General features: G+C 38.8%; 1 protein-coding gene across 10 annotated transcripts in view; it reads right to left on the reverse strand.

Moving 5' to 3' along the window:
* Positions 1-12,328, reverse strand: part of map2 (microtubule-associated protein 2) — a 119,545-nt gene that overhangs the window by 54,804 nt on the left and 52,413 nt on the right. For all 10 annotated transcript variants that reach the window (XM_080290613.1, XM_080290614.1, XM_080290616.1 and 7 more), the window contains exon 3: positions 3,010-3,149. The gene's annotated coding sequence lies outside the window, so the exon portion shown is untranslated. The remainder of the gene's footprint in view (positions 1-3,009; positions 3,150-12,328) is intronic.

Consider the following 12,328-nt stretch of genomic DNA (forward strand, 5'->3'; position numbering starts at 1 on the left):
TCCATTTGTCATTTCCATGGCTCTTATCTGCTTCTTCTTCTTTTGTCTGGTTTCTTATCATCCTTCCACTTAGAAATTTTCTTCCTACCTGTTATTTTTCTTCCTGTTCACCTTCCTCCACCTCCTACACTCAATGTTCCTCCTACTCATTCTCCTCCACCTTTCATCAGGCTTCATCTTTCTCCTCACTGTGCTCTCTCTACCACCTCATTTCCCTCCTACAATCTGAGCACTTTTACATGCTGCCATCTCGCTGTGTGTGTGTGTGTGTGCGCGCGTGCGTGCGTGTCCGTGCATGTGTGAGTCACACAGATGCTGCATTGCAGGGCTCTCCTCTGAGGGCCATCTAGCTGCAGAAGCCTGAGAGCAAGAGAGGCTAGGGATTCAAGCTCTTGTGTCCCTAAGTATGTGCGCTCTTTTATGTTGCATGTTCAAGGTCGAATGCGAGTAGACGTGTTAAGCGCGCAGTTATTAGAGAACGAGATCATACACATAGTTGTTCAACAAATAGTCTGATATGAGGGGAAATCAATATAATATAAAACTAGCATTTTTTTACAGCAAGTCAGTTGAAAGGGACACTACCCCTAATAAATAAATAAATAAATATATATATAACAAAACTTATCACAATAGCAATTCATTGGTAGGGGGTTATGTGCCAGATTACTTCTTGGCTACGACCAGTAAATCCTTGGAAACTGCTCCCACTCATAACTCCATAAAACAGGAGTTTTGATACTTGACAGATGAGATATAACTTTTTTGTTGAAAGATTGCCCGCTGGATTGTGAACCCCATATTTTGATGCTTCTGGTTTAGCTGTCATGTCATTTGCAGTCTGGGATTCAGGAATATAAAACGCTAGGTTATTAGCTAATAATAGCAAGCTGCATCGATAAATTTTATTGACCCGATAATTAGAATTCAATTTGATTCAATTTTATTTACATAGTGCCAAATCACAACAACAGTCCCCTCAAGGGGCTTTATATTGTAAGACGCTAGAATAATACAGAGGATACCCCAACAATCAGATGACCCACTGTGAGGAAGCACTTGGCAACAGAGGGAAGGAAAAACTCCCTTTAACAGGAAGAAACCTGTTAAAGGGCTCAGGGAGGGTCAGCCATCTGCAGCAACATCCACCAAAGAGCAACAATACCACAAATACAGCTGAAATAGGTGCACTAGGTGAATCCTAGTGGACAGTACAGGATGCAGTTACATATGTTGGCACACTTGTCAATATAAAGTATCTACACTTAAAATCAAGTCCTCAAAAAAAAAATCTAAAACTGTTTTTGTATCATATTACAAACATTTGAATTTCATGAATGAAGCTAGGCAATTTAACCTTAAAGTCTGTCGAGACTGGCTAACTTTTGAAGCCAGCGTCAAGTAGCTCTTCAAAGGAATACGGTAACTGCAGGTCACCACTTGAGCAAACGTAGCTGTTTCCGGGTTTTTCAGTCTTCAGACAAACTGGCAACTGGTGAATCCTCTCATCTAACTCTCAGCTTTCCAAGAGTGTATAACTGTACCTTTAGAAGTATTTTATATGGCAGAGTACACTTGGCAGTCACACAGCTGGCTATACTTTAGCATGGTTAACACAGTTTTATTCAGTTTCCTAAGTAAAAGCTTCTAATTATGCATAAAAATGCATCAAGGTAGTACTTTCAGATTTGGGGAATAATTGTTGTAAAAGTTGTAGAAAACTCACAGAAGAAACCAAAATGTTAAAATTCATCAGCACTGTGGGTTTTTTTCTTCTTAATAATGCCTTTTTTCTAAAACCTAAAAAGAGACCTATCTTATATCAGCTTTATCAGGTTTTTAAGACCTTATTACAGCACCTGACGTTTTGTAGGCTTTTGTAGGTGCAGACTAAATGCTGCAGCAAAGACTTTACATCTGAGGATTTTTGTGATTTGTGATTTTTGGCGCACGAGCAAAAAAAACATGTTGAACAGCATGAAATAATACTTCTCTATATAAACAACAACAATGTTGTCATTACTACTGGATACAAATGCTTAAATGCGCAATATATAAAAAGTGAATATGTATACATATGCAGTGTCCCTTTCCACTAGAAATACTCCAAAATAGTGCCTATCATACGTGCACATAAGCATTTTGTTTTTGTTGTTTACACAATATATGTGAATCATATTGTGGCATAAACCAGCCGAAACCAAAATAAAGCAGCAGGTCCATTTACATGAGTTCTTGAGGCTTACTGTCACTTTTAAACAATATTTTTTTTGTCCAGTGAGTCTATTTTATCCTGTTTCTATGGAGTCTTCTATAAAACGACATCATGATTATGTGAGAAATAATGGGACACACCATCAGCTGACATCGATACATACAAACATGCTCTATACAGACAGACACTTTTACCAATCATCCATAGCCAACCTCACTACCTGGAACACGGGAAAACAAAGAAAAGCCATGAAAGCGTGACTGCTTTTCAGTGGGTCTTGGTGCTGATTGTCTCACTAAAGCAGCTCTTCTCTTCCCACTCAGTACCCACTTCCCACTCATAGCTCCTAGCAGCCTGCACTCACATGTACATCCACCCACACAGCCATTTCATCTGTGGAGGTAACAGGCATTCTTTCTCTCCAGCTCTCTCTTGTTGTAAATGTTTCTTTTTCCTCTTTTTGACAGTTATTCATCTTGTATGTTTGAATAGATGAATTTGATTCTGAACAGGCTTAGCACGATAGTAGATGAGGTTTGGCTGGTTTTGGCTTAATTCGTTTAGATTTGGTGAGTTGTTTCAAAGTAACAATTTACTTTTTAATCATTATCATACCGACAGCAATGATTTTGACAGTTCCAGAACAGAACCAGGAGCCTGGGCCTTACTGCACGCATATCTTTCTCTGCATACTATTTTTTTCTAATCATTTGGGCCCAATTTAAAAATCAGCAAAAAAAACCAGCTACCAAGTCTGGCATTATGTTTGTTTACACATACGGCGGAGTCATTACCTGATTAGGTGGGATGGAACTTTGGAATAGGAGTCAGGCTGGATCCAGAGAAACTATCTTCTCTCCCACTATCAAAAGACTGACGTAGAGATTGTCAGAAGAATAGAGAAAGCCAAGTGCGACAGGCCCTTTTGTTGCACCTGTAAGTTAAGAAAAACAAGATCAGTACTTATTTGAATTACATAAGCCTCTATTTGTCTGCAGTTGTGAATGTTTTCTTTGTTCTTAGAATTATTTGACTGTCCCAAAAAATAAAAAATGTTTGTGTGTGACATGATATGACATGATGTATTGAAATTAATCACTAAGTTGCCACAGTAATAGTCAAAACTAGGACAATAGCACATCCAAGCATAGAAACACAGATATTTCTACTATTTTCCCACGCCTGTGTTTAACTCATGCAATGTAACTGAGCAGTAACAGCAACTCCAGCTTCCAAAATGTCCACATAATTCAAACGAGATCTTGCAAAAGCAGCTTACAGACAAACTTGACACAAAAGAGATTTTTATTTTAGAGCTGCTGCATTAGACACATTCTATTCATATAAATGATGCATAACAAACAGAGTAAATGGCTTAATCACTGAACATTCATTGCAGAAATAATTTGCATATAAACTACTACAGTTTGTTTGTGTACTAAACCCAGATGGATACGTAGTGATGTGGTGAAATTATTAATCATCACAGTGGGCAAGAACAAAAATGCTTCTAAAGTACATTCACTTTTTTATACTTTTTCCATGTAATTATAAAATCAGTAAAATTACCCTTTTTAATCTACACAGCCCACAATCTCAAAGTGAGCTTTTTCTTTTTCCAAATTCCTTAAAAATGAAAAGCATATCTGGATGCAAACTTGTATGTTTATAGGATATTGCTCTGCAATGTACAGTAGGACAAAAAGTATTTAGTCAGCCACCAACTGTGCAAGCTCTCCCACTTAAAAAGATGAGAGAGCCCTGCAATTTTCATCATATGTATACCTCAACTGTGTGAGACAAAATTAGGGGGGAAAAAATCCACAAATTCACATTCACTGATTTTTTTAAAGAACTTTGCAAATTATGGTGGAAAATAAGTATTTGGTGACCTACAAACAAGCAAGATTTCTCGCTCTCACAGACCTGTAACTAACTTCTGTAAGAGGCTCCTCTGTCCTCCACTTGTTACCTGTATTAATGGCACCTGTTTGAACTTGTTATCAGTATAAAAGACACCTGTCCACAACCTCAAAAACAGTCACACTCCAAACCTATTACTTTATATTCTAGCTAAATATGTAGCTATATTTTACAGGGCATCTCTGGGCAAAGGCTAAAACATTCTGTATGTGGAACTCCTAGATAAAAAGGAATAAGCTGGTCCTATTTTCGACAGCAGACACAGGGAGATTTGTCAGAAGGAAGGCAGATCATCAATGAAAACTGCAGACTGTACTCGCCTGGAGCTCAGTTGACTTTTCAGCTCTTAGCAATTACAGCAAACTAAAGTATACAGCCAACAAAATGCATGAGTTTGTTTGTTTGTTTGTTTGTTTTTGGGGGGGCAAGAATATGCACTGATTTAGTAAGTAGCAAGTATGTAGTAAATTGAATATGTAGTTTTAAATCTGATTTTTTATTATGTTTCAGATAACAAATCTAACAAAAACTAACCAAATCTGTCATTATGAGTTATATAGGCTGCATTTGTGAGAATGTTTTCAATTTCAAAATGAACTTTAGAATGCAATACTGTGTGTAAAATCTGTAATCAGTGTGTAAAAAAGTTTTTTTTTTTTCAATTTCTTAAGGAAGCTACACAAATCTACAACACTTCTACCCACAGCTTTGCTCTAATGATATATCTACAAATGGGCATAACTACAGCTCCCTGCAATTTTTTTTTCCTTTTTATCACAACTATCACTAGTTCTGATTACAGCATTACTGCAAACAAAAAAGCAAATACAGCTAATCAAATGCCTGTTATGTACAAAGCTATTCAGCATTTCTTTTTATTGTATATTACTATACGTTAAAGTACTGTATACTCTCAATGATTGCTATAGGTAGATCACAAGAGACTTAAATCATTTGAATGCAAAACAGATGGAAACCTAAATCATAAGCATCATATATGACAATGATCAAGCAAGTGCTTTTAAGCAAATATAAATCAGTGATATTAACACCTTAATCAATTTATAGAACTGTAGATACATCTCTATTGGTAGCATGTTGTCTTTAATAGTGTCCAAAATAGATTTTTTTAATATCTTTTTTCCCCCAGTATATAATTAAATTAACCCCCTGCAATTTAAATAGCACCATCAGCTTGCATAACTGTCTTAGCCTCTATGCACACTCAAACTGTGCTGATAATTACTTTGGTAAATAATGCAAAGCAATCAGCTAATGCATGAACATGTTGAGGGTAGAACCAATATTGTAATGGCAGAAAGACATCTCATCTGACAAAAAAAAACCCCAAAACAAAACATTGCAGTGATCAGTGCTTTCATTAACTCCATTGTGACAAATAGGCTTTTTTTTTTTCCTTTTTCTAAACTGCAATTCAGTTTGGTTGTGACAATATAGCCACAAGGTGAAGGTGTTATTGACATTTGTGGCTTTTTTTAAAATATTTGTTTACAATATGGAAAAAATATATATACAGCCTGGTACTGAAGCCAATATTAAATATATAGGCATAGTAAACAGTATGGTAGTACTGTATGTCTGTAATATGTAAAACATGGGGAATGGCAGGTAGGGTCACAATTTATTAAAAAGGCTTGGAAGTTGGTAAAATTACTAAACAAAACTTAGATTTGATTCAAAAGCCTACAAGCAGTGCTGCAGACCTCCTGCATCATTTTCATATTTCGCTATTTACTTTATTTTTTCAGTTTGACTGAATTTGCTGTAACATTTTTCATACTCAGACACATTAAATAAATTCTGTATATTTGCCAATTGCACTTATCAGAAATTTGATGACTAAAGATAGCACACAACATAGACACAAAAAAACCCACAAACAAATTAACTGTACAAAAAAAGGATGGGATACACTGAAAAAGAGGGTCAACTAAGGGTCTTCTATTGAATACCTGTTTCATGTACCTCCCAGTAAAATCTCACAAAGTTAATGAAGTAGTTAATGAAGTAGTAGTAAGTCGTGTATTAGTGCATTTTTTTAATTTACTAGTTCATACATTTTCTACATAATGCATGTAGTATCTCTACTCTGCTTATTCAGTTGTTGTACATTGTGGACAACAGAAAAGGCGAGTGCCCGAACTGAAATCAGTGACGGCCTTCGGCTAAGAGAGTCAAAGCCTCAAAGATACGAAAACAACACTTACAAAAAGCAGGAAACACATTTTTTATTCGTGCCTCAGCTTAGCAGCTAAGGGTCACATGTGAGTCACACCTCAAACAATGACCTTGGACAAGCCTTTGTGTTCTCTGTGCAAATATTCATTTACACAGTTAAAGATACAGGAAAAGTGCAGAAGCAAGATTCAACTGGGACACTCAGCTGATGGCATCTGCAGCCATGTGGTATGCACTCTTACCCCTCAGCTTACGTGTTTTTGTATAGTTTAAAAGTCTTTTCAATTGCTTAAAAAAAAACAACCCAATACACCATTAGCAAATGTACATGACACAAGCAACTATTAAAAGTTAACTACTAAGTGTATAGCCTGTATAAACAGATTCTTATTGTGAGATGTACTCTGCTGCCCTACATGATCAACCCATCTAGCTTCAATTATGTATGGTCAAGAGTTTCTAATAAAAATGCAAATGAAATGCCTTGAAGTGAAATAACTCATTAACAGTGAGACAAAAAAAAACCCCGAATAAGACAAACCATTGGTGTAAGACTGGGGTAGGTATGATTTTGAACTGTGGTGACACAGCTTCAGACAACAAAGAAGCCAGAACCAGGTCTGGTGAAGCTCTGGAGACACTGCCAGTCTCTGGCAGCCACACTCACCAATTAGTCCATTAAGTTGTTATAGTGTTTGCCAAGCATCAAAGGTCTAAATCACACCATGGTGTTTACTCCACTAGGGTTGTCCTTTTCCCCCTTTTGTACTGTACAGTAGATTTTTGAGTGCAAAGCACCAACTGACCAATGATTAGAATGAAAAAAGATCTTTTTTGTTGTTTTCAATTTTTTTGTAGTAGTGAGTGATTTTTTTTTTCAAAGAACACTTTAAAAAAAGCTGTAAAGGGATTTCCTCCTTTTACTAACAAAGGCACTTAAATCTGTGTTTCCAATACACAAACTGGCTTTTGCATTTTCTATAATCCAGGGCTCGCAAAATCGCTAGCCCGACGTCCCGGGGCTAGCGATTTTTCCAGTCGGGCTACCAAAATCTATCTCTGCCCTGCCCGTCGGGCTATTGTAGGAAGGAAAAATATATGTCAATGCTTTTGCATTCTTTCGGAAATGTAGCTGGGTAATTATGTCATTGGCATCGATGAGCCACTGTCAATATGTGACATATTGAAATCGCGTTTGAATTTGCGCTTGTTTTTTGCTTTCACTTTGCAATCGCGTGAACTGTGTATAGAGAGCGACAGCACTGATTGGTGAGTGACGATCATTTGCGCACGAATTCCTCTGACATCGTCTTATTAATCGTTAGCTTACTATGCAAACATGACAAGTGAAATCTCCCGCAGCTTAAACATATGAGAGGTTGATCGCGCAGAGAATCGCTGACCGTTATGTGTGTGTGTGTGTGTGTGTGTGTATAAAAGCAGCAGGATATATATTTTAGTTCTGCTGAGCCAAATAAGAGAGGTCAGGGTGAAGAAGTGACAGCCAAAGAAAAGCTTACCACAAAACGGAAAAGTTATGACAAATCAGACTATAAGGCAAAAAGAAAGTGCAGCTTTATGGTTTCATGGACAAAAGAATTTCTGTGGCTGCAATATGACGAGCTAAATAACCAGGGCTGCACATAAGTGGTCCGCAGGTGCGCATTCGCTGTCAAAATAAAAAGAGTGCACAAGATAAGAAGTTGCAACGCGTGTTTGGGTACATAAGATTTTCTGGAGGAAGACAGACATTTGTTTAGAACTCTTAAAGATGTCGAAGAAGCTCCTTTAAGCAATTACTTTGGTGTTCCTCCACCTACAAAGAAATATCAGGAGTCCGAACCACAAAAGAAGCGCGTATTCTCAGAAAAGTGGTTGCAGGAGGTGAGCTGGCTTCAAACAAATGATGAACGCACAGAGATGTGGTGCGGAATGTGCCGTGAAAATCCCACTCTAGCGAACAAAAACAGTGCCTTTTATATGGACGCAAACGCGCGTTGCAACTTCTTATCTGGTGCGCGTCTTTTATTTTGACAGCGAATGCGCACATGCGGACCACTTATGTGGGCGATCGTGGCTCAAGAATTGGGAGTTCGCCTCGTAATCGGAAGGTTGCCGGTTCGAGCCCCGGCTTGGACAGTCTCGGTCGTTGTGTCCTTGGGCAAGACACTTCACCCGTTGCCTACTGGTGGTGGTCAGAGGGCCCAGTGGCGCCAGTGTCCGGCAGCCTTGCCTCTGTCAGTGCGCCCCAGGGTGGCTGTGGCTACAATGTAGCTGCCATCACCAGTGTGTGAATGTGTGTGTGAATGGGTGGATGACTGGATATGTAAAGCGCTTTGGGGTCCTTAGGGACGAGTAAAAGCGCTATATAAATACAGGCCATTTAGCATTTACCATGTGCACCCGTGTAAATAACATAATGTTCTGCCGGGTGTGTTGTTGGTTTTCCCTCGATTTCTGAGTCGACAAGCGCCTTTGTTACTGGGACCAGTAATTTTAAGAAAGGCCCCCATTAGAACCCATGAGAAATGCAAGAAATGCATTGCTCAGTCTGCAATATCTTTCCCAGAACAAATACCAATTGCAAATAACATACTAAAAATAAACCTGAAAATCAGTTTAGAACAGCGTACTATGTTGCAAAGAGTGAACTACCACTGGCAAAATTTAGCAGTCTTTGCAAACTTCAAAAAGCAAATGGCCTCGATCTTGGTTCCACTTGCCTCTTACCCGTGACTTCAGTGGAAATTTCAAATTCAGGATCTGACACAGACTGATTCATGTCCTACACAGTTCTTACAAGTTCATAGAAATTTCTGTTTTCAATTAGAACCAAGTATTTGAGTTGATGATTGTAATTTTTATACAATGTTGTAATTTGTGTTTCAACAATTTTTTGATTAATGTTTTGTTTCCGTTACAATATTATACGGAAACAAAACAGGAAACAAAACATCAATCAAAAAATTGCTCTCTTTTTTTATTCGGGCTACTTAAATTTATTTTGGGCTACCAAAAACTGAAGAGTCCCTGCCCGAAGGGCTACCAGGGATTTTGAAATTTTGCGAGCCCTGTAATCGTATTTCACACATAAACATAACAGAATATGTGTTACATCACTCCACTTCAGGGTATAACATGATAAGAGTAAATTACATATGGTGTATGTTGTAGATGGAATACCATCACTGTAACCAGCATCACTGGATTTACTTTACAACGGATACAACAAAGAATTTCAAAATAAAAGATTTAAGAATAAAAGTGAGTCCCCATTACCACTCTTCAACTCTCTATCATTCTTTCTAAAGATAATAACATCTCTTGTGGTACTGTCACATACATTCCTTTGATAATAATCTTTAGCTTCTGGAAAATAGAGAATTAATTAATTTATTTATTTATTTATTGACCTTACTACCCTGCCCTCTAAGAAAGGTCTGATTTCTAAACACACCTGACTCTAATCCACAAATGAACCTTTTTACATATTGTCTCATTTGTTAGTGCTTTTTTTAAAGTTGGGTTAGAGATGGAAGAAAAGCCATAACCCATTTCCATTAAATAAATGGTTGATAACAACAAGCTCATTGTCTGTCCTCTCTGAAACCAGCGTTCCAAGCCTCTATCTAAAAGTTCCAATTAATTTCTAACCCACTCATTCTTTACTCTAAGTTGAGGAAAATAGTTCTGGTACTTATGTATGGTACTTAAACAGCACTTTTCTATTCTAGCTGAGCACTCAAAGCTTTCTAGAATAAGTCTAATTCACCCATTCATTCAGCATTTTTATTTGAGTGTAGTCTAACCATTCATGCGTACGCTTCCATGGGGTTTAGCATCTTGCTCAAGGATACTTTGTGGACTTGGTAAGCCAGGCATCAAACCACCAACTGTCATGATTAGTAGACAACCTGTTCTACCTCCTGAGTCACACTGGCCCCAAAACCTGCAATTGCACTACTTTCTATCACAAATAAATCCAGGCTTACTTTTAAATTATTAAAAATGTGAGGCTCAATACTGGAATAATAAATAGTGGTAATGCAATTCTTCAGTTGTTCCACTTCTTTCAGCTCGCTTTAGGGGTCGCCACTGTTGGAGTCAAATTGTTAAATGTTGTCATTGTGTTACTTAAATTTGTAAGTCTTAGTTCAAACTGTAGGATCAGATCGGAGACATTCCTTTGTTTCTGACCAACTCTCCAGCCAGTTTGTTGGTGGGGGAGGCTATAGTATTTTATAATAGGCAAATCTATGTGAGGGTTCTGTAAGCTTCCTGCTTTTATGATCCTTTTGGTAAGCAGGAGGTCACACAAACGCACCTCCAAACACAAACACACACAAACGCATGCATACACACACTCTCGCACAGGCATGCACACACACATACACACACATACACGCACAGTACCTTATCTTTTGTGACCATAAGGATTGTTTGTTTTTTGTTTTTGTTTTTTTTACAATGGGTGGTGCTTGTGTGTACTGTAACTGTTTTCAATAAAAAGGCAGCAAGGAAGGCTGTTTATTTGGAGTTGGCTAGGAGACAGGTGAGTAGCGTTTAGCTCCAAGAGCCTGGTTCCGACCAGCCTCCCTTGCTAGCAAGTAAAATTGCTGTTCGTCTTGCTTCCTTGTTGTCATTAACAGGAATAAGTCTCTACACCAGCGGCCTGTGGAAGCGCAGCGCCAACAGCCACAGTGGATCATTGGCCTCCATCACACCCTATCGCCTATCTATCTATCGCCCTATCTGTTCTGTGTACTGTTGATCGTAGCTGTGTTAATTTCTAATAGATGTTTCTCTCTGATCCACAAATGACAACTACCTGTGACCAACCCATAACCTACTTGTGTACACCTCCAGCATACACAGTCTTCTACATACACACACACACAAATACGCACTCTATAGAATGAGCCCATGAGAGTTTTGGACTCATCCCTTTAAGCTACTTTCTTTCCTCTCAGTGAAGGTCACTTTAGCTTCCTTCTTATGTAACCTTGTACCTATAAAACACACAAACACACACACACACACACACACACACACACACACACACACACACACACACACACACACACAGAATGATCACACATTCTGATCCTGCAAATACACACATACTGATTAAGCATACACACACAAAATGAAAGTGCTTTGTTCTGTCTCCTGGGACTGCACATCCAGCAGCTACCTGTCAGCCCACATTTTGTGCAATCTGTAGGGGGTTATGTTTGTGCGTATGCATGTGTGTGTTTCAACTGACCAAGCTTGCTGCTTCCTGCTTTGAAAATGCAAGAATCTCATTTATTGTGAATGGACTGGTGCGAGGAGTCGAAATGTATGTGCTGATGCCGCAAGAGCTTTCAGGAAAAAAAAATCTTCTGAGTCTTGGATTATTCAGTAATACTGTAAAATTGGCTCCCAGTAGGTTCGATTGTGAATCGTATGGTTATGTAAAGCTTTAATTTTTAATGAGTGTATGCTCTGCAGGTTAAGGTCTTTACTCCTGCCTGTATGATTCTGCAGAACAACTCTTATAGAGTACAGTATCAAAGCAGACCTATGTGTATTGTGTAGGTATGGTGGAACCTGTGTATAATCTGCTGCTTAACACCGAGAAGACCAAGGAGCTCATCGTGGACTACAGGAGGAATGCTGACCCACATCCACATTAAGGGGACGGCTGTGGAGCGTGTGAGCAGCTTCAAGTTCCTGGGAGTCCACATCTCCGAGGATCTCACCTGGACGACCAACTGCTCCAAGCTGGTCAAGAAGGCTCACCAGCGCCTCTTCTTCTTGAGGACTCTGAGGAAGAACCACCTGTCCTCAGACATCCTGGTGAACTTCTATCGTTGCACCATCGAGAGCATCCTGACCAACTGTATAACAGTCGGGAACTGCTCTGCCTCGGACCGGAAGGCGTTGCAGAGGGTCGTGAAAACTGCCCAGCGCATCGCCGGAGCACCACTTCCTGCCATAAAAGACATC

This window comes from Astatotilapia calliptera, chromosome 16 (assembly GCF_964374335.1).
Source record: "Astatotilapia calliptera chromosome 16, fAstCal68.1, whole genome shotgun sequence".
Classification (NCBI taxonomy): domain Eukaryota; kingdom Metazoa; phylum Chordata; class Actinopteri; order Cichliformes; family Cichlidae; genus Astatotilapia; species Astatotilapia calliptera.